Source organism: Euprymna scolopes, chromosome 11 (genome assembly GCF_053919585.1).
Source record: "Euprymna scolopes isolate OS-2025 chromosome 11, ASM5391958v1, whole genome shotgun sequence".
In the NCBI taxonomy this organism is placed as follows: Eukaryota; Metazoa; Mollusca; class Cephalopoda; order Sepiida; family Sepiolidae; genus Euprymna; species Euprymna scolopes.
Window position 1 is genome coordinate 90,180,734 of NC_136492.1, and position 22,500 is coordinate 90,203,233.

General features: G+C 33.6%; 1 protein-coding gene and 1 pseudogene across 23 annotated transcripts in view; both read right to left on the reverse strand.

Annotated features, from left to right (window-relative positions):
• LOC145287959 (disks large homolog 1-like) overlaps positions 1–22,500 on the reverse strand; it is a 909,452-nt gene that overhangs the window by 216,940 nt on the left and 670,012 nt on the right. The window lies entirely within an intron of this gene.
• On the reverse strand, positions 22,065–22,181 carry LOC145288323 (5S ribosomal RNA; annotated as a pseudogene).

A 22,500-nucleotide genomic window follows, 5' to 3' on the forward strand; every position in this document is an offset into this window, starting at 1 on the left:
TTTTAAAACAATATTCTCCACCTTCTTATCGTAAAAATAATTATCAGCAAAACATTTTCTAAAATCAATAAAAATGTCGCTTGAATTGTACGGCTTTAGTTGCATGAATTAGAATTTGATTTTGAAACAATTCATTTTAAAATGAGTATAACAGAATTTCCTATCTTCGCCTCCTCAGATTAATCACCAATCACTACCTTTGTTAATCAGATGATCACATTTTTTAATGTGTTGGATGTGATAATATGCTTCAGCATATCATTATAAAGATTTTAGCTTTGTTTTGTTCTTTTATATTGTCTTAAAATATATAGAACTATCAGGGAAATCTGACGATACCTCGGACTGAATGAAGATCAACAAATGTTTCGCACTTCCAATATTTTTGTCATCTAAATCGGTGAAAGCGGCCTTTTTTCAATCAAATCAATTTATTGCCTGCTCTAGTTGGGAACGCACTGAGAGGAAGCTTCACGTGCCTCCATGCAGTAACTTAGTGCATATTGCACTGTAGAGAACCTACTGTTGATTTTACAAAAATATTTTTATATAATGGTTTGAATCAAAATTTAAAATGCAAATGGTTCAATTATGCTCTAAGCAGAAACATTCATTTCAAACACGGCCCCGTCTTATCAAAGAACCTACTGTTGATTTCATATGCCAGGCCCTTCTATGTGCTGATAAAACTTTTCAAATGCTTTTTTTCTTCTTTTTTTTTCCAAGGCAGTATGGGGTTAACTGGTCAAAATGAGACTATTCCTTCGTTAATTGTTTTTTTATATAGAAAAATCAAGAACACTTTCAAACACAAAGCCATTTGTGTTAAAGTTAAAAAAAAAAAAAAAAAAAAAATGTCGGCCCAGTCATTTCTGAGTCCATAGAGAACAAATTCACCGACACACACACATATGTATATAGAAGACACTTTCTCTATAAGTAGATAGACATAGAGGAGGAAAAGCTATACACATAAATCCAAGGTAACCCTAATACATATATACGTGTTAAATATTTCAAAGTTAGAAATATTCAACAAGTATAGATGTATAAAGGTTAAAGAAAATTGAGGATAAAAGTTACTGAGATGGATGAATTCTTAGCAGAATGATGAAGAATATTATGAAAGTGCTGAAATGGATGAATGGAATGGACAAGATTTCAATCCTTATGAGAAAGGTTAAGTATATTTATGAGGTGCCTTCAATAAGTTTCCAGACATTTTCGTACGGGCACTTTTATTGATATTACATGCATGAAACTCTAGTCCCCTTCAAAGTAATCTCCTCTGGCTGCAATGCACTTGTACTGTTCCTACTTCTGGAAGACCCCATGGAAGTCCTGTGTGAGCATGTCAATGACCCTCGTCATGACCTTTTTGATCTCAACTGTCTCATAATGACAGCCTCTAACGTTTTCCTTGAGCTTAGGGAACAACCAAAAGTCACAGGGAGCAAGGTTTGGACTATCAGGACTCAGGAGGGTGAGGAACTGTCTGGATGTCCATCTTAATCAAATAGTCTGTGACAAGGACGGAGATATGGGCTGGTGCATTGTCCAAACTTTGCACAAATTTTCTGCATCTTCAGTTCCTCATAAATAATTGCGTACAGTTCCCACACTGACATCAAACTGTCTCTATAGACACACGAAAGTCCTTTTCTATGAAATTCTTTATTTGGTGAATCAACTGGTGTTCTGACTTCTCCCATATCTCTTATCATCCCTCACAGATCCTCTGCCTTCCTTGAATCTCTTATGTCACTCAAAAACTGATGCTCAATTCATGCAAGATGCTCCAAAAGCAGTTTGAAGCATTCCATACGTTTCTGTGCGATTTTTTCCAAATTTAAAACAGAACTTTACTATGTATCGTTCTTATGAAGTGTCCTCATATCCAGATTGCAGTTTTGAAATTCACCAGCTGTGACAATCAGACTTTAGTAGGGTGTATTCCAATTCCTGCTGTAGCTATTCATTTGAACCTGAAATCATAGAAATTGGTCAGTCATCTCATAAGATGTATAGCAATAACGTATTGAATTTTCAAGCATCTAGGACAATTTTAAATGCCTGAGAAAAAAAAAAAAAAAAGTCTGGAAACTTTTGAAGGCACCTCATATTATTTGACATTAAATTTGAAGACAACCATGTTGTCTGCAGACGCAATCCCATGGTAATGGGAAGTTGTTGGAAATAAACTTTGTTCATGGAAATCATGTTTGATACTAGGAAAAAAAAAAAAAAAAAAAAAAAGGGAAAGTTATTTGAAGTTGTGAAATTAGATTAGTTTCCACTGCAAAGGACCAGTTAGAACTTAGTTTAAACATCTTCATGAAAATAATGATAGAGAAAAGCTACCAATCTCTCTTCTGTGAGTAAGAAGCTGTAAAGAACAAAAAAGATCACCAGGTGCTTGTTCAGAATTCCCACTATAGTATTACAAAAAAAAAAAAAAAAAAAAAAAAAAAAGAAAGAAAGATTTTTATAATGTATGTACCACAATGGAAAGAAAATATCATATTCCAAAATTTACACTAATTAATCAAATAGCTTTATTTTTAAAAGGAAAATAATTTTTAAGGGAATTTGAATTTTTATAAGGTCTCCATGCTTTCTAAAATCTTGCAAGTTTTAATTATCTAGAGTTCTCTCCCTTATTTTCAAGATGGGACCATATTATCACAGTTTGCTTAGCCACAAAATTTGATTCCATTTTTTAAAAATAAAACTACTTTATCAATTTACCTGATTTTTTGATAAAGAAAATTTTCTTTCCATCACATGTATATACAACATACAGATATTTTTTATTTTTTTTTTATTGAAGAAATTCTAGATAAGCACTGATCACCTATTAGCTTGTGAAGTCAATTTGTACTCTGAGCAGCATCTCTCCAGATGCAATAGCAATACTCTACCTTAAGCATATCTGATTCTTAACGGACTACATAAGGGGGTTGGTACTTCCTGCGTTTGGAAGCTGTTCAAGACAAACACATTCTGCTAAAGTCAAAGAAATGACAACAATTATTCTACTCCCTGAAACATCACTGCAAACATGTACAATGCAGCATGTTTCGTAGAATGCACAGTTGCAATGTGTGCAGACGAAAAACCTACAATGGGAGAAATATTTAACTAAGGGATGATAAACCACACAAGAAATGCATTAACGTCTTGGAAATAATGTCTTCTTGGATACAAGGTTCCATGTTATGACTGCAAGCTACTTAGTTTTAGAAAAATTAATGTTCCTCCAGATATGGGGCAGCTTGAGCAGTGAGATTTTTATGTCCATAGATAGGCAGCTTACGCTGAGTGGTCTCTTCTAAATGACATTAGTTTCTATATATATATTTCAGTAGAGGAGTCAGGAAGGTCAATTAGATTTTTGTGAGTCTCTGAGATGAGCCTTAATACAGATGGACTGTCCATTTTTGGTTGGAAAATATGTTTGTCTTGATTTTTCAGGCTTATCATTTGATAAAAGAAAATACCTTCTCTCAAAAGAAAACATTGTTACTTGTTTTAAACTAGAGTTGTGATTCTGCTTGGTCAGAGGGAAACTTTTTGTTACAGCATCGGGAGAGAGACCACATGATACTGCAGCCTTCGTCGGAATCAAGTACTGAATTTGGATACAGACAATAAGCAGACAACTGCAATATGTGCAGTGAACACACAAAGACGCAAGTTTCAATCATGATTATACTATTTATTATGTAACACCAATTTTCTAGCAGCCTCGGTTCCAGATTCTTGATGAAATCTTTTTTTTTTTTTTTTTTTTTTACTATCACTGCTTATCAAGGCCTAAAAACCACTCGAGGATAAAGGTGTGTCAGGTTGCCAGTGAGACAAAACTCCAATTATCGGTAATTGTTCATTTAAGAGGATGGCTCAACAAGAACTAGTCTGCATTAGACTTGAAAACGGCCATGTAAGTGAGCCAGGAAGCAGTCTCACAGTATTGTGTTCCACTGACAGGCAGTTCGGGGAAAGAAACTTTCATTATGGAATTTAAGTTTAGTTTTAGGCAGAGGTAAATAATGGACATTGTTAGCAGTACTTGTAATTAGCCGAGTGTCTGCGTTGAACGTTCTACAAGAGGGGGTATCATAGATAGAAGCTCAGCTGAGCACCTGCTGACCATCTGATTTCACTTAACTAATTTATTAACACATATACATAAGCCACTAATTATGCAAGTACTAGCTTTCTAAACCACCAGGGATCGTTAGAAACTTAAATAAGCATTACATGTAATAAATGAAATTTGGCGGAAATAAATTGGTGCTTGCGTTTAGCATCATAACTGCCACTTAAATTTGTCTGAGAAGCAACAACTAGGATTAAATTTAAACAGGATAAAGAGATGCTACTCCGAATAGGTACAATGTTAAACAAATTAATGATGTATTGCACACTGAACCATCTGTTGGATACCAAGTAAACTAGGTATCCATCTTTCTCCCATGGCAAAATAATGTGACACAAGAGTCAGAAAATGGTATTAAAGAGCCAGCACCCCACCCTGGCCTACAAAACAGCCAGGGTAGCCCTCTCAGCATCCCCTGGTAGAGGCACCTCAGGCAATTAGCAACAAACTAATGCCTTCTAAAAGAGAGAAGGCAAAGCCTGGGAGGGTGGACCTCCTAGAACTGCATAGGAATAGCAACATAACTCAGTCAACAAAGAAAAGACCATTACAGAAATGGTCTAGACTGTTCATTTTGGTGCTGAGAGAAAAAATCCCCAGTGAATTAAGTTGATGACAGCATGATCTATAAATTACTTCTTGTGGTTTTATTGAATTAAAAGAGGTTTGGGTCATCAGGTGCCAGAAAATCTATGTTACACATATATATTACTAGCATATGTACATGGCGTTGCCTGGTATTAAATGTAACATTAAATTCCTAAGAAAAAAAGAAAAAAAAATTGAGACGTGCATGCGAGTATTATGTTTTGTTTTAACGGTCCACTTTTCGTAAATAATAAGAAATACTCGAGCTATGATCAAAACCAAAACCGAAAGACGGCGAGTCAAGTACGATAACCATTAGGCCAGCTTGACAGAGTTTTGAATGGAACCAATTATTTACATTACAGAGGTAGTATGCTCTTGTTCCGTCAGCCACAACTGAATAGAGGTTCTAAGTAATGTTTGCAACTGTATTTTTTGGTCGCCCACACTAAGAATTGAACCTTTTACAATTTATTTTTCCAAGTACTCTAACCACTGCACCACAGATCCTTGCGGACAATAACCAATCCTCATCTTAAGAATTTGGAAACACACGATAAATCATATTTGATGCTAGGAAAAAAAAAAAAAAAAAAAAAAAAGGAAAGTTATTTGAAGTTGATAGAGATTGGGAAAACTTAATCAATTGTTTTGTTAAGTTTGCTGGAAAAATGTCCAGATCTTTCTACCATTCCAGAAATATGCCGCTCTTAATGCAATTCTCTACCTGTACAAGAGCCAGGCACATCCTAAAAATGAAGTACTGCTGCCACATCTGGCAGATGCAACTCAGAACACTCTCCTGCCTTCACAGAGTACAGAATTGACTTGACATCTTGTCGGAATTATTTTTATTGGTAGATGCTCAATTGAGCTCCAATCTCTAGCTCCTCTCCATAAAACATGCATAAAACATTCACAGCAAAAACTGGTCTAACATCAATCACACCAAGGAATTTTATTTTCTTCCTGTATACCTAAATGAAACTACCATGAACAAAGTTTCTTTCGAAGAATTTGTGATCTGTACCGCAAAATCTATTCTGAGCTGAATAAAGCATGGTGGTCTTCAAGTTCAATGTTAAATTCTTGTTGAGCCGTCCACTTAAATAATCCAATTCTGACCATTTTCATTCCATCAAGTCTTATCCTCAAGTTGCCTTTGGGCCTTGATTGATTGATAAGCAGCATCTCAGTAGTATTAGAAAAAAAAAACAAATAAATCAATAAAAAAAAAGGGAACTTGAATTAAATTTATGCTGTGAAAATAATCAAAATAAGTTTTTTTTTTAGTTCTCTCTCACTGCAAGAACTTTGGAAAATGGGATTGAGAATTTAGCGCCCTCGAGGAAGAGGCACTCTGACCTGCAAAAAGCAGCCCTGCCAGCATACCCCAGTAAGGGCACATCAGGCAATTAAAATAAACTAACCCCTCCTCAAAGAGAGAAGGCAAAACCTGGGAGGGTAGACCTCCTAGAACTGCACAGAGCTAAACTCCCACTGTAAAATCAACAGGGACCGGATCATCACAGGAATGATCTAATCTGTTTTAGGCTAATATTGTGTTTCATTAACCTTTATCGTTAAGTTGCTCTTACCCAACAGAAAAAAACAAAAAAACTCTAGCAGAGTTGAGATACAGGTTCAACACAGCCGAGCCCTTCATTAGAGTTTGGATTGACAAAATGCTTCAAAAGGAAACAAGCGCATAAAACTAATTCAAAAAACAAGAAATAAAAATGTTCAAAGGAAATGTTACAAACATGATCAGCAAACTTGCAATTATATTCATCACATTAACAAACCTATCAACTCAGCTAAACTATTTTGGATACAGAAAGCATAAGTAGAATTTCAGAAGTTTTAATAAAGCCACTGACAAATGTAGTTGGGCTATAACTTAGTCATATTTATTTGCTAATTCTTATGCCCCACCCCCACCCCCGTATTATAAGTAGGCCATAACTTTTATAGTGTAAACTATAAGAAACAGAGTTGAACAAATACTCTTTTAACGAACTAATGTTTACGCCGAGCAATTACAGTAATTACTGAATTTGGGAAGTAGGGCCGGCATGATAACAGCATTTCAAGTGTGTGATATGATAGCATAAAGAAAAGTGATACAGCGACAGATTAGCCCTGGACCGTATAGAGAGATGTGTGCAGAATAGGAGGGTTTCTTAGTTTGGTTACATAATTTTTTTTTTTTTTTTTTTTTTTTTTTTTTAAATCGAACGTGCTTGAAGAAAAGTTGAGAAATGTCAAGATCATTTAGAAAGGGGGGTGGATAGTAAATGAAGACCTGGCTTAAGGTAAATTAGTTTGGAAGTCAATTTTTAAAAGCTGTCCAACACATGCCAGCATGTGAAACGGGCATTAAACCAGATATGAGGAGAATTATCTGATTATGCAAGGCTTTACGTTGCGGCTGAAACAGTCGCATTTGCCAGTGATTTTTCAAAACGGCGACTAGAAATAATAAAGTGGTTATCTTTTGGTGATTGTACTTTTTTTTTTTTTTTCACCGATTTGTATCTTTTTTCATCTTCCAAAGCTCATTACTGAGTGTAAATGTCTTTTCAGCCTTTTATTTGTTTAATAAAACGAACAAAGTCAAATTATTTAAGCAATAAAAGGTTTAATAGAACAATATACTCTTAAAAAACAAAACAAAAAAAAAACAAAGGCTGTTTAAAAACATATGAAGAAATTTGAATGTATATGCCTTCAAATCTTAACAAATTTTGGTGCATATTTAGAAATGCACTTATTTAACAAAAATAAAAATACAGAAAAATCTTTGATGGAACGAAGATGTCATATTCCAAAAATCACGTGGGTTTGACCAGTAACTTTTCTATTTGGCTAGTAACAGAACATATTTAGTTGTCAAAGGTAAATTAAAGATAAATTTGTCCGTAGATCTCTTATGTCAAAGGAAAATCAAATCTGAACAGTATAGAGAGACTTTGTTGGTATGGTCACATTAAAAAAAAAAGGAATGGATGAGAGTTTGGGCTTGTAGAGTTAGAACAGTTGAAATAACAGGATCAGTTGGCTCTGGCAAACAGGAGAAATGATGAATAATGGTTGACTAAATATTCTTGAAACAGATAAAAATCAATCTATTTACTTGTCTCTACAGTGAAACAGAGACAAAAATAGAAATTGCCTGTCTGAATAAGGACAGAAAAGATGAAGTGTCCTATCAGAGCAGATATGACACATCATCCAACGGCTTTCAAACAGATATTTTTTACTACAGACAACAAAACAAAAAAGTGATATTAAAAAAAAATATATATATAACAAATGAATGTTCTCAAAGTCAATATAAGTTTCTTTTCTACCTAACTGGATAAGTTTTTAGTATTTCAACTTATTTTAAAGCGTTTATTCAGTTAAAAAACAAGCAGTGTTGAGTGTTATGCAAGAACAAGAAAATGGCTAACATGAAAGGGCTAGAGTCTCCTTAATCATTCCAAAATTAGAAAATTTAACAAAATACTGGTAGAAACCCACCCAATAAATGCAGTTTTATCATACTGAATTTCACTTAGACAGTTAAGATTCAGGCATTTGCCAAAGCTGTGAGGGCTTAATAATCCCCTAATAACATAAGCAACCTTTAGAATCGGAGACTGGCTGATTAAAAATCAGTTTTAACCGCTCACCGTTATCCATAAATAACATAATAAAACATGTCTTCTAGGTCACTTTGTACAGGGTTCGTTAGGACAAAGTGAAATGAGGATACTCCCTCATAAATAAATTCTAACTAAACATTCAAAACAGTATTTAAAGCTCAAATAAGATACCCCTCTGTATAAGTATCTTACACTGGCTTATACAAAGATCTGTGCACTTTCTCCAGGTGATGTTGCCTACAGCAAGGTTTCCCAAAGTGGGCTTCGTGAGAGAAGCTGAGGGGCTCCGGAAGCTTTTTCTTCAAGAGAACAAAATGCTTTATATGGAAAATTATACAGACATTTAATTGTCTTCTTTTTTTTTTTTTTTTTACTGGAAAGAGATATAGTACACAACTACAGGTGTAAAGAGCTTCAGAACGGTTCATGAAAAAAATAGAAAAATAAATTCAGCAAAAAATGCAACAATTTTTGATCAATCAAAAACCAAAAAATGATAGTAAACATTCATTGATTAGTGTTAAAATTTGAAATTCATGCTTTTCATGTTTTAGAAATTATCTTGTAAGTACTCTGAAAAACCTTCACCCTGTCCAGGGGCTTCTTGGTGTCCTGAAGTTTGGAAAACCCTGGCCTATAGGAACAGCACTGAGCTGGATAATCTACCAAACTAGAAGAATTCAGTAAGACAAAGTAACCATAAGAAAGATATATAACGTAGTTAATTGTTCAATTACTGAGAGGAAAATTAATGTTCTTCAACTCTTTATTAAGTGAACGTTTGAGAGGTAAGAGAGAGCTTTAATGGAACACTAAAATCGATAAAGTGTTAGCCCTAAGAAGGGACCTCTTTCATTCCTCAGAACTTCAACTAAAGTAAAATGAAACGGAAAACATAACAACAATAAGAGGAGGAAGGAGAATAAAATAAAAAAATGCTAGATCAAAAATCCAGTCAAGAGAAAGGGAATGAAGTTCAAAGAAACAGGAAGGCAAGTGCAAAACACACAATAAGCAAATGAAAAAAAGGAGAAAATTTGAACAGTTCAATATTAAGTTCTGTAAGATCAATGTCATGTTTTTTTGGGTTTTTTTTTTACAATATTGTAGAATCATAATTTTAAGACTTCAGAAAATATCGAAATATTGATACATTTCACAAGCATAACAAAAATAAGCAAAGAAATGTTAAACGTGGTGGTGGTGGTGGTGGGTACTGGGATATTGGTGGAAAATCAATATAACAAAAAAAATTGTCAGGTGGCCTCAGTTCCAATACATTGTATTAATTCTGCAAAAACGGTTGCATTCTTTTCAATAAATTCTGGGTCGTTAGGATTCTCGGGTGGTGGGTGAATTAACTCTGTAATTTCAGTATTCTTTAAACATTCTAAGAATTTCACATGCTACAATTTGAATTTTGATTCAGATCCGGGGAAAGTAAAGGCAATCGCTGAACCCATAACCTCTTGAATGCAGAGCCATTCTTGAAATAGAAAAATGTTGTTCCAAGCAAAAAAAAAAAAAAAAAAAAAAAAAAAAAAAAGATAATGATGATGATGATGATGATGATGATGGCAACACAAATTGAGTCAGAAACTTTTCCAGATAAATGAGCTGAGCATGTGGGGGTTCCACTCCACAAGTGAAAAATTTATTTTCACCATAACTAATGATTGTGCAAAATTAAAAAAAAAAAAAAATCCAAGGCATGGTTATTGAGAAAAGTTAAACAAATGAATGGATGAACGATTTGGGGGCAATTTTATCCCTATAATGGGCCCCTAGGGGAGCAACCAAAGTTCCTATTTACAATGCCTCCCTACTGGACAGAGTAAGACACCGGAGTCGTTTTTTAACATGGAGAAAAAGAAGAAAAATTAAAAACTGTCTAAGCTGTGAAGGATTTCTCCTCCACAGAACAAGAAATGGAAGAGCAGCATCTGAAAAACAGATACTACACTTTTCGTTCTGGCAAAAGTTTACTTTCACCATGACTAATGTTTTTAAAAAAAAAACATTTTTTAATCCAATGCATGGTTAATGACAAAACTACAAACAAACAAATGAACGGACGAATGGAAGTGAATTCCAAGGTCCAATCCCTCCTTTGTCAGCGGCCCAAAAATTAATCCAGTTAGAACCCTCATAGTGTAGTATTCCTTTCATGTCAAGACAAAAAAAACATCACTGAAGAATTCAAAGAGATTCAGTATATTTTATAAAACAATTCTGGCATATGATTGGTTCGTTCTTAGCACCCCTGGTTATAAATGTAATCGTGTGTGTTCATACCCTCCCTGTATGCCAAAACTATTGCAACGCTGCTCAAATCATGCAAAACATTGGACAGACGTTAGCCATTTTCACAAACGAACCCAAAGACGGGTTGAATAATGCCATGTACACCATGACCTCATCCAGCAACGACAAAGTCTTGATGAAGAAAATAACATAAAAAGGCAAAACATTTATTTGGCCTTTTGCACAATATGCTTCAAAATATTAGACTTCTTCATACGTATATTTTAACATTATTATTATTGTTTGTTTTTGAAATGAAATCAAAGTTTGTAAAAGAAAAATAATTGAAAAGCATAAAAACTTTACATTTTTTTTTTTCATTTTAAGAAAAGAAATATTTAAGGCAAAAATCAATATTTAACAAAAATATGTGAGCTTACAAGATCAAACAAATCGAAGCTCTTTATCCTCAAAACACATTGGAATTCTATAAGGGCATTTTATTTTTTTAATATTAAAAAAAATAAAATGCTTCATTTGTTATATTATTGTTTTCTTAACTCCAACAGAGTTTGACACAAGGTCAGTTCATAATAGTGAATCTGGATGGGTGCTAAATTATCCATGATCAACATCTATAGTATAAATCTCACCTGTCTGTTTAAATGTATGTATGTATGCCTGCCTAAAACTTTTGACAGAGGCGACGGATTTTTATGAGAACGGTATCGTTTTGAAGCTCGACCCTTCGGACGACAAATGGCTAAAAACAATTCCTTCGCCCTCAATTTAGCACATTTCTACAAAAAGGGGTCGCTTTTTTTGCCGATATTTTCGAAAGTCATCCCCTCTTTGATTGACTAGCCTTAATTTAAACCTTTGCCATTTTCGGTTTGGCGATGGACGCAAGGGCAAAGATGTCACTTTTTTTTTTTTTTTTAACGTTCTTTTCATCCTTTGCGGTACAGATTCGAGCCTGCCTGCCTACTACCACCTTTTTATTTATTTTTTTTTTTTTTGCTCAACACACCTTCAAACATCCGGGCACTTTACTTTCAGTTTTTTTTAAAGGTCATGGTTTATGAAGAAAATGAAATGCATTCTGATGGATTTAATTTCATAATTATTTTTTTAAAAGAGATTTTAACAATGTTGTTTATTTTTTATGCTACTGAACTGTTCAAAAAACGCAAACGCCTGGCCTTCGGGCTCGGTAGCATCTGTTCTGTAATTTGTCCTCAGTCAATGTAGGGGAAACCTTCATACTGAGACAATATTTATTTAGAAACTGCCAGAGTGCCTCGTTTTTGAAGAAGCTGGTTTTCTTCCACATTAAAAATGACCTTATGCCTAATTTGCTTTTGTGGGGAAGCAAATAAATAATCTTTTTAACATGGGGAGGTTAAGGGTGTTTATTCATGGCCACCAGTGAATTATAGTGCATAGTACAGGTCTTTATATCTCGAAAACTACTTGCCTCTGCAAATTTTAAACAAGATTTTCTTATTCAGCATAATCAAAAACCTTTACAAGTAGCCATTTTAAACAAAATTGTGGAGGTGGACCTAATGTAAAAAAAAAAAGATATTGGGAAAATTAAATTTAACTTGGAAAAACTATTTTAAAATAGCGCGGTACCGAAAATAAAAATAGATAGAAAAATACCCCCTTCGAGTTTGTACTTGCACAAAGATTTGAAAAAGTTGTCAACAAAAACAAATATATTACAAGTAAATGTTTTCAAAGGCAAGATAAGTTACTTTTCTACCAAACTGGATAATTTTTCAGTGTTTTTATTTAATGTAAAATGTTAATTCGGATCGGAAAATACAGCGTTTACCGCTATATTTAAAAATTATAAATGGCGACAAACTGTTAAACACATTAAGGTTGGGAAAATCAGTTAAAACTAAAAACCTATACAAAATACTGTTAAAAAAACACCGAATATATGTCGGCCTATGTCACGGTAATATATATCGAGTGAGTTCCTGACAGTATTTTATATAGTTTTTTTTGGTTTTAACTTATTTTCCCAAACTTAACGTGTTCAACACAGTCTACCGCCATTGTATTTTTCAAATACACCGATAAACACTGCATGTTTTCGAACCGATTAAACATTTTACATGAAATAAAAACACTAAAATCTTATCCAGTTATGTAGAAAAGTAACTTATGTTGCCTTTGATAACATTTGTTATATATTTATTTTTCAACAACTTTTTCGGATCTGCATTTAGTAATACAACCCCGTTTTATTTACTGTAACGTTTAGTCGGCTCGAAAAACAGTGTTTATTGGTGTATTTGAAAAATACGAATGGTGGAAGACACTGTTGATTACATTAAGTTTAGGAAAATGAGTTAAAACTAAAAAACTATACAAAATACTGTCAGAAACCCGTCGAATATGTCAGCCTATGTCACGGTAACATATATTCTGTGGGTTTCTGACACTGTTTTGTATAGTTTTTTAGTTTTTAACTGATTTTCCCAAACTTAACGTATTCAACAGAATCCGCGACCATTTGTATTTTTCAAATACATCGATAAACACTGCGTTTTTCGAGCCGATTAAACATTTTACATTAAATAAAAACACTAAAAAATTATCCAGTTAGGTAGCAACGTAATTTACCTTACCTTTGCTTTCATTTATTTGTTTTTGGACAACTTTTTTGAATCTGTGTATAGTAACCCCCCCCCAACACTCACCCAAATATTAATTCAAACTCATATTTTTGAACACAAAAAAAAACCTGATTTAGAGTTTCAATATTTTAGCAATGATCGGCTTAATCCACTGATCGTTGGCTGAGCCCAAGCCATGATTGACGGAAACTCTTTAGGATCCGGATCCAATTCTGCAAGAGCACCTTTTTTTTTTTTTCTCACTTTTTGGAGTGGATTGCTGTACTAAGAATATAAGAAACATGCATTTTCTCTTTTTATTAGATTTTACCATTACACCAACTTGAGCCACAGCAATGCGTGGCAGGATACAGCTAGTGTGTGTGTGTTTATATATACATATATATTTGTAATTATTTAAACACTTCAGCTTTATAAAATGTTGCAATTTTTATGGACCTAAATTTATTTTGTTTAGTTTTCCTAACATGAAATATTAGGAGGGGGGGGGGGGTGATAGAACGCCTAAAAAAAAAAATATATATATATATATATATTCAACGAAACCTACATTTAACAAGTTGATTGAAAAATGAATAAGTATCGAAACTTTCATGAAAATCTGAACAGATAATGTGAACGAATGGGGTCCGAAGATCCAGCCTCGTTCTGAATTTGGGGTAAAAATGTGTTACGTCATACTCTGTGGCCGATGTGGAGGCAAAAAATTAATCCTTTCAACATTATATGAAAAGTAACTAACCTCGTGGAACTGTTTAATTTAAAAAAAAAACATCTAATTCTCCGAACTGTTTTATTTTTTAATTGTTAAAAAAAAAAAAAAAAAAAAGAAGTCTAATTGTTTGAAATTTAAAAATTATATAATTCTTTGAACTGTTTGATTTTTAAAAAGTTTTCTGTTTGAACTATTTATTTTTCTAAACTAATTAAAATTATTTGAACTGTTTAATTAAAAAAATCTGCTTTGAGCCATTGTATTTTTTTAAAAATTCTAAAATTCTTTCAACTGTTTAATTTTTTTAAAATTCTAAATTTTAATTCTTTGCAATTCGCAAATATTCTTAAACAAATAACAGAATTATACAGGCTTAACCAACCTCGTGGAACTGATTTTTAAAAAGATTCTACTTATTTGAACTGTTTAATTGTTATAAAAAAAAAAAAAAAAAAAAAAGAGTCTAATAGTTTGAACCGTTGAATTAAAAAAAAAATCATAATTCTTTGAACTGTTTAATTTTTTTTTTTTAAATTCTAATTCTTTGAATTGTTGAATTTAAAAAAGTTTTAATTCTTTGCACCGTTTAATTTTTTTTTCAAAATCTAATTCTTTGAAGTGTTTATTTTTAAAATTCTAATTCTTAAATGTTGTCTATATTAATAAATAATATATTCAAAGGGTTAATTTTTTTTGTCTCGACACCGGTCACAAAGTATGACGTAACACACCTTTATCCCGAACTCAGAACGAGGCTCTATCTTCAGACCCCATCCGTTCACATTATCCATCTGACTATTAGTTGATTTCTGCTAAATTTTTTTTAGTAAATTTTCAGATTAGGTCCACCTCCATGATTTTCTTTTAAATGACGACTTTTAACGATTTTCGACCATGCTGAATACGAAAATCACCTAGAAATTTTGCAGAAATAATTAGTTATCGAGATATAAAAAGTTGTATTATGCATTGTAGTCTTTGGCGGCCATCTTTGTTATGCGCGTAGATTTGGTTATGGTGCGCATGCAAACGATGGCTGCCAAAGAATACAATGCATAATACAACTTTTTATATCTCGATAACTACTTATTTCTGCAAAATTTCAATACAATTTCCGCATTCAGCATAGTAGAAAACTTTTAAAAGTCGTCATTTAAAAGAAAACTGTGGAGGTGGACCTAATCTAAAAAAAAAAAATACCTTTGGGTGTTATGTCTTCACTTATGATCACTACATAGGAACGTTGTTTTAAAACGATTTTAGTCTTGCATTTTCATTACTTTCGTATGCGATAAAAATGTTTTAAAAAATATTAATTTGAAGCTGCTTCTTTTAAATGGTACAAACGTTATATTAAATTACAGTTACATCGTATTACATATAGGGAGGGTGTAAATCTGTGGCGCGCATCAGAGGTACCTATACCGCATTTTCGTTTTGTTGTCTGTACTAACAATAAATCCCCCAAAATGTTTTTTGGGGTTTGTGTTTTACTGTACACATACATTTGAAAAAGTTGTCACAAAACAAATATATAACAAATAAATGTTATCAAAGGCAAGAGAAGTTACTTTTCTACCTAACTGGATATGTTTTTAGTGTTTTTATTTAATGTAACATGTTTAGTTTACCAATGTATTGGAAAATTTAAAATGGCGGCCGACTCTCTCTTTGAGGCGGTAAGTTTGGGAAAGTGAGTTATAAATAAAAAATACCAGACAAAATACTGTTAGAAACTCGCTCAATATGTTACCGTGACATAGGCTGACATATATTCGGCAGGTTTTTTTTTTTTTTTTTTTTTTTTTTTTTTTACATACTGATTTTTAGTTTCTTTAAATATTTGTTATATTTAAAAATTTATGTTACAAAATTTCATTTTTGCATTACTTCGACATCTCTCAAATAAATAAAATAAATCTGTGGAACGCTCTTCCATGCTTTCCGGCTGACAATAATATGGGTGTCATCAAGTCCAACGTAAACAAGTTCTTGATGAGTTGTTCTCCTTAAATAATCCAATTTACCAAATTCCACTACTAACAATTACTAGGATAGTGTCCCATTGACCACTGTACGCTTATTAACCCTCATCCTCGAGTGACCTCTGGGCCTTGATAAGTGGAGACTCCTTTAAAAAAAAAAGAAGCTTAAACGATACAGGTTTGTTGCTTACCCGTGTCATTTCACTTTTGTTTTACTTGCAAAGCAAGGGAGATAACTGTGCGAACAAGATGATGGCGGTGCCTTTCCAATTTGTCATTCATATGACATTAAAATCGGCTTGTGTGATTCATTCATATGACATTACATTCATATGACTTTGTCATATCAACCGGGATTAAACTTTGAAACATTCTAATTCAAGAGTCTGATTTGATAAGAGATCCGAAACCTTTTTGTCGGAATGACATATGGTTCGGAAAGACCATCCTCTCGGCTATTAGTCTCCTCCGTTCGGAAGAAGTTGGTTTATTGCTGGTCATTTGAAGCGCCCATACTGCGGAATGGCGATGGGTCCGTTCTTAATTATTTTAGAATGCCCTTTCGAGAGACTTGGATCCCCACCCACGCAAACACGTAAAACTAACTTGCTTCAAGTGAAAATAATTTTGTTAAGTGAGAAATGCTGAGAAGGTTCTATTTTCAACCAGTGTTTACTACTGTCTTCTTTTTCAATTTCCTTGCGAGGTAATTGTTGTCTTGACAACTTAGAAGCAGAATTAAAATAAGATATTTAAATACTTCTGGAATGTTTTTTTTTAAAAGACAATCTAAAATAAAAATAAAGAAATAAAATAATTTGATTAATTATCTGTTTAAACAAAGCTTAAAATCTATCATAACATTTTATTTAAAATAACAAAAATTCTGACAAACAGGCGAATTCGTTTTGAGTATTTATTTGATAAAAAAAAAACCTTACATGTTCAATTATAAAAGAAATACTTGTAAAAAAATACGGTTACAGTAAAGATGGTGCTTTTGGTTAGTCGACAGATCGATATTTTTTAATATGTCATTTTAAAAACAATACTATGTACTAAATTGCCATGTCGAAAATAGTAATATATCCAAAAATTACCAAGTTCATCGAGTAGAATGTTATAGTTAAAAGTAATTTGTACGGAAAATTGGGTAAAATCGCATTTTTCTTAGGCGCTATAAAGTAGACAGTAAGAGTCTACACACAGGGGACATAACTCGGAACGAATATTTTATATTACTTGTTCATGGCTGCAATATTTGTTGTCTATGCCGATACAACTTTGAGCGATTATTCTCTGAACTTCAAAAGAGAAAACATCATCACGATATCTTTGTACCCCCAACACACACAGTTCTAAGAATTTCCGAGCAATTATTATTATTAAGACAAAAAATGAAAATAAATTTTTTTTTTTAAAAAATGGTAAAGAAATAAATATATAACAAATGCTACCAAAGGCAAGCTTCTTCTCCCTACTTGGATAAGTTTTTAGGGTGCTTATGCGTCATCGCACTATTTTTTAATAATATTTTCAAGTTTAATTTAATTTTTATGATACATTTTGTTTATTAAATTGTTAGGTGAAAGTACATAAGTTACAAAACACATTTCCTTCCCCCATGTTAGGTTTCTAAATAATAACGTTACTATTTCAGCATGGTCAAAAATGTACACGTACCGTTTTAGTGTTTTTACTCATTTTATGGCGTTTTTTTTTTTTTTTTTTTTTTTTTTTTACAAAGGAATCACCACTTATCAAAGCCCAGTGGCACTCGAGGATATAGGTTAAAAAGTGTACATTGGTCAAAAGGACAATACCATAGTAATCGTAATTTTGGTAAATTGGATTACTTAAGAGCGACGGCTCATCAAAAACTTGTTTACATTGAACTTGAAGGCGGCCATTATTGTAGTCAGCTAGAAAGTAGGTAAACGGAAGAGAGTTCCACAGGTGTGCAGTTCAAAGAAGCTTTGTTCATGGAATCTACGTTGATGTTTAGGCACAGATAAAGAATGGGGAAAATTATTGATAGTGTTTACAGCCAAACGAATGTTTCTTGTGAATGTTTGGCGAGGGGAACACTTGCCATGAAAATAACGATAAACCAGAGACAGACTACTCACTCGCAACATCTCTTCTGTGAGAAAGAGTTTAACAAGTAGTGCCGAGTTAATTTAGAACAAAGGGTTAATTTTCTGCTGTGACACAGTCGACCGACTATCACATGATCTAACTTTTTCCAAACTGAAAATGAGGCTCGAATTTCAGACCCTATAGCGCTTGGAAATTCATTCTTAACAGGAAAGGAGAGCTTTGTTAACTATTCTGTACTTTCGCCTGACAATTTAATGAACAAAAGATACAATAGAAATTGAATTTAACTCCAAAATACTATCTAAAAAATAGTATGGTCCGTAAACTGCAGAAGTATGCATCTTACATTAACAAAATCGAATCTGAAACGCTAAAAACTTATAAGCCGTAAAAAAATGTTTATGTACGCAATATTGATTAACAAATAGTTTCGACGTGTGTCACCACGTTTGTTTATTCGGCGGGCGTACACGACACGAGTGAGTTCCCCAATACGAAATAGGCACCGACCATAAAGTTGAACGCAGCGCGTTGCAAGGAGCGTTCGTTAAACAAAAAAATGCGTGCGTGCACGGTTCCAATTTTACTCATATTTTTTTTTTTTTTTATTTAAAAAAAGATATTACTATAGTTAGAATTTTTGTGAATTTTTTTACGACCTGCCCTAGCGTAGTATAAACACCCCCAACTAACTACCACATGTTTAAAACAGTTTTTGTAATAAACACCCCCCAACCTCACCATGTTAAGAACGACTTTCGAAGTTGGGGGTGTTTATTTCTAAAACAGTTCTTAACATGGGGAGTTTGGGATGTTTTGGAATGTCTTCAAGTCCAACATAAACAAATTCTTGACAAACCGCCCCCTTAAGTGAGACACGAGACACTTTGTCGAATCTCCAATGCTGACGATTACTACGATACTATCCCATTGATTACTGTACACGCTATAACTCTTATCTCCGAGTGGCTTCCGGGCCTTGACAATTGGCGACCTCCATGTAAAAAAAATACGCTGAGGCACGTCGTAAAAATTTACCAAAAATTCATCTTTTTTATTATTTTTTAGATAAAAAAGGTAAGTAAAATGGGACCATGACACGCAGTTTTTTGTTTAACGAACGCTCCTTGCAACACGCTGCGTTCGACATTGTAATCGGTACCTATTTCGCAATGGGGGTCTCATTCGTGTATCGTGTACGTCAGCGGTTTATTCCGCAACAAAAAAGGTACACTACTCGCTTATAACATGAATTACAACAATTTATAATTCAACGCAATAAATTGGGTCGCAAACAGGTTTTGAAGATGAAATTGGACACCAAATATCAACACTTGACGCGTTGGTATCATTTTAAAATTCTGTAAAATGTCAATCTTTATCCCACACGTTACCAACGACAAAATGAAATTATAGTTTCATTTCAGTCACCCAAATTACTTTAGGTTAAGGTACACAGACAGGGTCCGAAAATTTAGTTTCGTTCTGAGTTCGGGGAAAGGTGGGTGAGGGTGACGTGCTACTGCTACTACACTCCGTCATCGGTGTCGAGGCAGAACCTACCCCCTTTGAATAAACGTGCCGAGTTGTTAACTTGGAACAACAGAAAAGTTAATAACCCCCATCCTTGATTTTTCAGAATAGCTAACAAAGTAAAAAAAAAAATTAAAAAAATGAGGTGGGGGGTGTGACACAATCCATAACCAAATAAATGTTACAAAAGCCAAGTTACACTTCTACCTAGCTGGAAGGGTTTTTTTGTTTGTTTTTTTTTTTCGTTTTTACTTATTTTAAAGTGTCTTTATTTAAAGTGTAAAATGCCTGTCGAGTTAGAACGAAAAACAGAATGGTAAAAATGGTTTTCTAAATTTGCCAAAAATACAATAAACCAATGTCGGTATTTTGGGAAAGAGAAAAAAATGGTTACTCGTTCTGTCCTACGCAATACGTTCAGAAACCGGGTGATCAGTTTAGGTTAGAGAACCGCCCCGGCGCCCGCCCCACTGTAAAAAATGTTTTAAGCTGTTTCCTCCAAGGTGTGGAATTGCACGACATGAATAAATAAAATCCCATTTTCATTTTTTTAGTGGAAAGCTTAAGAAAGTGGAGAGGGTAAGAGGGATACAAATTTTAACACAAGCCGATCGTCAGAGTTCGGTCACACAAATCTCAATAATCATAATTTAAATAAATTAGGAAACTTTTCAACGATAGAAACATGTCAACAACAACAAAAAAAAAATTAAATTCATACAAAACAGTAATCAACATTTTTTTTTTTTAAGTTACAAAAAGTGAACGCGGAGCGCCACGTTTTCTTACCTAGAAATCCGAGAATCGTAGAAATAGGGCTCATTTTTCCTGTTTTTGCTCGTTTTATTCATATCGGACCCGCTAGAACATGGCAGGTCACACCAAAATCAGTAAAAGGGTATATTTACACTTATTTTTATTATTACTTTTATTTATTTATTTTTTTTAATTAACAGATATCCATTTCTTACACCAAATACTGGAAACAAAAAAAACAAAAAAAATACAAAAAACCTCTCTCACAGCGAAGATGAAGTAACAGATCTGAGATGGAGATTATGCACTGCTACTAAAGCAAGGAAACGAAATACCCGTAATTGGGATTCGCGTCGACAAAGTCTGGGTAAAATGAAAATACTCTCATTTCAACCAAGCCGGGTGCATACGGGGTGGGACAAGAGAATTTCAACCGGTTTTCTCTTTGTTTGTGTCGGTTAAAATATGTAGCAGGATTCAAGCCAGGCTTTCCCCCAAAGTCTGCTACATGACAGTATTGTCAAACAGGGAATAGGTAATCCAACGGGCAGAAGCCATTTGGGGATTTATTGAAAGCATGGCTAGGATTTAGAACTCTCCAGTTTTCGGAGATAAAATTCTTAATAGCAAAAATGGCGCGAGAAAGACACAACCGCTTATTAAAACACGTTCACAATTTTATTTCCTTCTAATAATAAATAAAACAGAAGCATTTCTACAAGTGTCTATTTAGTATTCAGACTCAGAGGTAGAGTATATGTGCTGTCCTGTCCTCCCACAGAAAAGGAAAAATACTCCCCTCCGAGACTCAAGCAAATTGTTAAAAGATCGTTTCAATTTAAAGTAGTAGCCCTTTCTTTTAGCAAACCGGCTGCCCTCCCCCATCCCAACATTAAAAATGCCCATGAGTTTAGTTCATTGCCCTCGTGAGGATGTAATTCAGGGGGCATTTTGTAAATTTTATTCATGTCATTTTGTTTCACCGTAATTAAATAAAGCTTAAATTAGAAAAAAAGAAAAAAAAACTATGATAGAAAAAGAAAGGTAAATTAAAAAACAAAACGATCTTTTTAAATTGTTTACGCTTTCGGATAAGGAAACAAAATGACATTCACTGTAAAAATGGAAACTGACTGAAAATTAAACGAAATACGAAACCAACACACTACTTCAACTGTAAATTTGTTTTTGTCTTTATTGATTTATTTTTATTTATGTTTAACAAACATTAACAGTTTTATTTATTTTATAAGGTATATATATTTTTTTAAGAAAATTAAAAACTTGAAAGATTTATACTTCGACTAATAATTACACAAGACATTTTTTAATAAAATAAAAATATTTTCTTAGAAAAAGTTTTTAAAACTTTGCATCGAGATACCCTCTCTTAAATTTTGACAAATAATTACACAATGCCATTTTTTTTTTTTTTTTAATAAAGTATAAAAATGGTCTTACAGTTTTAAGTAGTTTTAAAAAGCCCAACCTGTGTTCTGCATAAGTGACTTCCTTCAGTCTTGACAGACTATGGATACCCAATGTAAATGCACGGTAAATTTGTGTGGCAAGAGTTGCACAGTCTACAACCACGCCTCTCCTGAGTCAACATTGTTGCATACCAGTGGCAAGTTGCGGTACAGGATGACTGGAAACAATGCCGAGATGAGCGGAGAGCACATACAGCGCCTAGAATTCCCAAATGGTCACCCATCTGGTACTAGCCAGGCTCAACGTTGCTTAACTTCGGTGATCTGATGAGAACCGGTGTGTCAATGTGATTATGCCGTATCTGCAATCTGTAGCACATTTAAATTAAATGCAACTTAATATGTTTTTTAATATAAGATATTTAATTTTTTCTAACTGCAAGAACTATGACACCAGAATTGGAAAGTGGGACTGAGAAAACAACGCCTCACCAAGGAGGGCCACTCTGTCTGGTAACAAGTGCCTGAGGAACCCCCATCAGCATTTCCCAGCTTCAGAGAGAAGCAAAGCCCGAGAAGGTGGACCTCTTAGAACAGTATAGAACCAGCATTACACTTCAATAAGCAGGGACCAAACCATTACAGGAATAATTTAATCTGTTGATTTTGGGGGCCAAGGATGA